This window comes from Arachis hypogaea, chromosome 20 (assembly GCF_003086295.3).
Source record: "Arachis hypogaea cultivar Tifrunner chromosome 20, arahy.Tifrunner.gnm2.J5K5, whole genome shotgun sequence".
NCBI lineage: Eukaryota > Viridiplantae > Streptophyta > Magnoliopsida > Fabales > Fabaceae > Arachis > Arachis hypogaea.
This window is the reverse complement of record NC_092055.1, coordinates 118,750,962-118,756,961: the sequence shown is the minus strand read 5'-3', so window position 1 is coordinate 118,756,961 and position 6,000 is coordinate 118,750,962.

The window sequence follows — 6,000 nt, the reverse complement described above, 5'->3', positions numbered from 1 at the left end:
CTGACCATTGTCCTATTATAGTGGAAGATAGGAGGCAGAGAGATGGGCTGAGGCCGTTCAGAAGTCTTGACTCGTGGTTTACACATGAAGGTTTTCTGAGGATAGTTAAGAAGGAATGGAGAGGCCTGGGTGAGGCGCATTTCACAGACAAATTGAAGGCTATGACAGTTTCTCTGGGAAAATGGCATAAAGATAACTTTGGTGACATGGACAAGAAAATCATGAAGTTTAAGGAAGAGATTAAGAAAATTGATGACATGGTGGATGATGGTGTTTATGATGGAACAGTGGAGGCAATAAGAAGGGCACTTGTGGTTTGCTATGAAAAATGGTATGTGAGGAAGGAACTACATTGGAAGCAGATGTCGTGCTCTAGACATGCGAAGGACATTAATAAGAACACGAGGTACTTTCACAACTTAGCTTCTGTGGGAAGGAGGAACAATAGGATCGATGCACTTCTCATTAATGGAAGGTTGATAAGGAATTAAACTAGAATTAAGATTGCGATTAGGGACTTTTATAAGAGCTTGTATCATCAGGAAGAGTCTCCTTTAGTGGGGTTCAGGGATGGTTTGGTCAAAATGATTTCGGAAGAGGATGCTTTGGCTCTAGAGGTGCAACCGGCTCTTGAGGAGGTTAAAGAAGCAATGTGGGAGTGTGAATCATCCAAGGCTCCAAGAAGTGATGGGTACAACATAAACTTTATAAAGAGGTGTTGGACTGAAATTGGCTCTGAATTTATGGCAGCGGTGCTGGATTTCTTCCTGACTTCCAAGTTATCGGCAGATACTAATCTCACTTGAGTGGAATTGGCCCCTAAGTTTACTGGTGCAAAGGAAATCAAAGACTTGAGGCCGATCAGCATGGTAGGTTGTGTGTATAAAGTCATTTCAAAAATGTTGGTTAGGAGGATGCGAGCAATAATGCCACAGCTAGTAGGTGAGACACAGAGTGCTTTTGTCAAGGGGCGAAAGATTCATGACGGGGCTCTTATCGCATGCAAAACTATATAATGGATTAAAATGAGGAAGAAGGAAGCGGTGTTAATAAAGCTAGACTTCCAGAAAGCATATGATAGAGTCAAGTGGAGCTTTATAGATTTTGTGTTGCAAAATATGGGCATTGGACGAAGATGGAGAACTTGAATTATGGAGTGTGTAAGTACGTGTACTATGTCAGTACTGATAAATGGCTCGCCATCTAAGCCATTTAAGATGGAAAAAGGTCTACGACAGGGTGATCCACTGTCTCCTTTTTCTGTTTGTACTTGTCGTTGATGTTCTACATAGGATGTTTGGGGAGGCGATAAGAAATGGGCGCATCTCGCCGTTATTGGTGGGTAGAGATCACATTGAGTTGTCACATCTTCAGTTTGCGAACGATACTATTCTGTTCTGCCCGCCTGAGGAAGAGACCATTAAGAATTACAGGAGGATCCTTTGGTGTTTTGAGTTAATGGCGGAACTGAGTATTAATTTTGATAAATCTATCTTGATTCTTATTAATTGTGATGATCAGTGGGTACAGCGTATGTGTAGAGTGCTAGGCTATAAGGTAGCCTCTCTTCCAGTGAAATACTTGGGGATCTCGCTAGGTACAAACCCGAGGCTGGTGAAGACTTGGAAGCTCATTATAGAAAAAGTGGAGGAGAAGCTGAGGATATGGAAAGCCAAGGTCCTCAATAAAGCCGATAAGTTTGTACTCATTAAATTTGTATTGAACAACCTCCCTGTCTATTATTTGAGTTTATATAAAATGCCAAAGGCTGTTATGGAGAGATTGATTTCCTTACAGAGAAGATTTATATAGAGTAAGGAGGATGGTAGAAATAGTATGGCAATGGTCAGGTGGGAGGTTGTGCAGGCTCCCAAAAAGTATGGTGGTTTGGGTGTCGAGGATGCTATGGTGCGTAACACAGCCCTCGTATTTAAGTGGTGGTAGCGTTTTGCGAAGGAGGATTGCCCCTTATGGAAGAAGGTGGTTTGCTCTTGTAACAATCTAAACCCAAATGTGATGTTGTCATCCCAGGTACTACCTATTCGGGGAGTGCCGTGGAAGGATATCTGTCATATACAGTTCAAGGACCAACAAAAAAGACAGAAGATGATTAATGGCTTGTCTATGGAGATTGGTGATGGGAGAGGGACTCGGTTCTGGGAGGATGTATGGCTGCGTGGCAGTTCTCTGAAAAATCAATTTTCGGGGCTCTTCTCATTTTCAAACCAAAGAGGATCCGTTATAGGGGATTGTGGGTTCTGGGACGGGTTAGAGTGGAGATGGAACCTCCAATAGAGGCGAGAGCTATTTCAATGGGAGTTGGACTTAGTGAACCAGTTGCATGAAATTTTAGGACTGGTCAAACTTGCTTATGACAGAGAGGATAGAGTTGTATGGAAATTCGATAAAAAAAAAGAGTTTTTTCTACTAACTCTTTTGTGCAGGTGTTGCAGGTGAAAATGATTCCGGAAGATATAGCGAATTACAGTTTTACTAGGACAGTTTGGAAAGGTCTAGTTCCTCCAAGAGTTGAATTGTTTGTCTGGTTTGTTTTGACTGAAAGGGTCAATATGAAGGAGAGGCTGAGTCGAGTTGGGGTGGTCAAACAGGAAGATGTTGTATGTGTGTTATGTAACCAAGATGTTGAATTTGGTCACCACTTGTTTCTTGGTTGTGATTTTTCTTGGCGGGTTTGGTGTGCATGGCTGTCATTTGTTGGAAGGCAATGGTCGTGCCCAAGGACGCTAGAGGAACATTTTCTAAGTTGGATTTATCTATCAACTAGTAAGCAGAAGCACAAGAAGTAGATGGTGTGTTTCTGTGCGATTATCTGGAACATTTGGCTAGAAAGGAATAGAAGGATTTTTCATAATAAAAGAAAAGGGATTGACGATATTTTCCATCAGTCTTTTATGAACTATAAGGAGTGGTTAAGTGTGGATCCCTTCTGTTGTTGATGGCAATGCCAAAGATGACAGAGAATATTAATTAGTGCTCTTTGAGTAGTTTGTTTCGTTCATCTGTTGTTTTTGTTGTTATTTATTTACGCAATTACGCTCCACTTATTGTATTGAGCTCCTCCTTTTAACACACACAAAAAAAAAAACCTACTCTATGGGCAACTTGTAAGTACCCCATATGAGGTGATTATTAAACCTGTCACATACTCTACATATACTAAACTTTGATATACTGACTGAATTCACGTGAAACTTTTATTCACCGAAACAAATATATATGTGGAAATAAGAGTTAATATTCAAAATCGTCCCTGAAAGATACCTCGATCTCCATATGAGTCTCCGAAAGATAAAGTTAATCAAAATCGTCCTTGAAAGATGACGGACATGACCACGTTAGTCCTTCCGTCATCTTGTCCGCTGAGCTGGCTAACGTTGGGTGACATGTTCCGTTAACTTCCTGGGTGGATGATGCCTACGTGTACGTTGGGGTTGCTGACAAGATAAGTACGTTAAAAGAAATCAAATCAGTCCTTTGGATGATGAACCCTAATCCTAAATTCGATGGGAGATAGAAGAGTAGGCACTGGGATATCTACGACTATATCTCATTCAATAGAACATTCTAGTTCATGATCATACCAGGTCATCAAGTTAAATCAGTCTGGTACCTTAGCTGCTGATTCGATAACCAAGCACCTGCACTAATTAATTGAGCTCCTACGCTTCAACGGGTTATTAATCTAAGATCAAGAAAGGGTAAAAGCTTTGATTGAGAGGTTTCGTTCTTGAATTAGCGCTTTCTTTCATGCCTGATTGGATGGAGCTTAGCTCATTGGCTCAGCAGGAAGAGGAAGAAAGAAAAAGAAGGGTCAGGAAGAAAGAAGCACCGGCCAGAGAGGAGCGTTAAGCCTTCTCCTTAACAGTCGAGTAGCTTCTGCGAAGAGCAAACAAAGCAGCGAGAGGCCAATTTATGAGCTTGTGAGGTATGGTACTCGCCCCTATTCAGTCCCTGCATCCACAAACTCGTTATTGACGCCATTCGAATACTGGCAACCCACGCTCATTGGCAGGACTCCCTCGAGTCTCGCTTTGCAGAATCTAAGGTTCTAGTTTCGGATATTGCCCGTTCTAGACCGAATACACGACCCCGAGCTGGGTTTGAAGTTCTTCGACTGGGCTAACTAGACACCCTTTTCTTGTTCCCTCGATGGCTTTGCTTATTCCTCTCTTCTTAATCTTGGCAAGATTCAGAGTGTTCTCCAAGATCGAGCTGGTTCTGAACAGCATGAAAGTTGGGAACTTGAAACCTACCCATGAGGCTTTGAACTCTCTGATTCGAGCCTACGGAGATTCTGGGATGGTTGATGCTGCCCTACGGTTATTCTATACAGTGCGGAAAGTGCATGGTTGTTTCCCCAGTGTTGTCGCTTCTAATTCGTTGCTAAATTGTTTGGTCAAAAGGGATAACATTGAGGTTGCAAGGAAGCTGTATGATGAAATGCTTATGATAGATGGTGGCACTGGTAAGGTTGAGGAAGGTTGAGGAAGGTAGAAGGTTGATTGTATCAAGACCTGGACACTAAACGACGTCGTATCAAGATCTGGAGGCCACTGAATCAAAACGGCGTCGTTTTGTTATTGTGCCACGCGGGCAGTTAACGGAACACATCACCCAACGTTAGCCAACTCAGCGGACGAGATGACGGAAGGACTAACGTGGTCATGTCCGTCATCTTTCGGGGACGATTTTGATTAACTTTATCTTTCGAGGACTCATATGGAGATCGAGGTATCTTTCAGGGACGATTTTGACTATTAACTCGTGGAAATAATTTTATCACCCCTATTTAACCATATTTTCATTAAATTTACGGTTACATGTCTTATAACGCGTTTCTCTTCATAGTTATACTGGCTAGGGGTGTTCAAATCTAAACCGATCTAAATTAAACCGTTCATCTAATTCGATCCAAATCGAAAACCGATTAAAACCGCACTAATTCGGATTTGATTGGATTCTATTTTTTGCAAACCGCTAGATTGGATCGAATTTCGGATCTACTTTTCATAACCGATCCAATCCAATCCAAACCGTACAATGTGATATAATATTATTATTTTATTATTATATTTACAATTATACTTATAACATGTTCAATTTGTTATACATTTTTCTATTATTCATGTATTATTATTATTTAATAAATATTTTATGTTGAAAATGTTATTTATTTATTTATTTATTTTAACTAACCTATAATTTTATTTCTATTGTTATGTTATCATTAGTTTTTTAAGATATTGTTAAGACTTGTTATGTCATTATTGATTATTTAAAATTTGATGTTGAGACTTGTTATATGTATTTAATTTTTTTTATTTAAAAAATCGCAAATTCAAACCGATCTAAACCGCTTGTAATCGGATCGGATCAGATTGGATTTCCAAAAAAATTTCATCCAATCCAAACTGCACCGCACATAAATTAAGCGTTTAGATCGGATGACTTTTTCCCTTAAAACCGAACCAAACCGCACCGCAAACACTTCTAATACTGACAACTCGTGCAGAATTAGTATGGACATATAAATAGTGTAAGGGGCATATAAATAGTGTAAGGGTTGGTTTTGTAAGTGCAAGAACAAACTAGATGATTTTCATTGTGTCATGCATGAAATTCACCCAGAATTCATTTGTACACGTTATTGAACTAATCCGGTGAAAATAGCAAAAACACAGATTGCTACCAAAAACAAGCACAAACCTTATTTTAAATAAATCATAATTCAATTCAATTTAACTTGTTAAGTAAAAGAGGAAACATAAGTTATTTATACTAGTAAAACAAAAAAAGTCTTTATAAATTAGACTATAAAACCTGTATTCTTTTATTATAATTAATTTATATGTTAACGGTTAACCTATGAATTGTACTGCTCTCGGAATATAACATTCCAAAATTCATCTTAAATCAAATGCAAAAACGAATATTTCAAGAATATCTTATTTTTTAACAAAAAAACAGTTAAAAAAGATT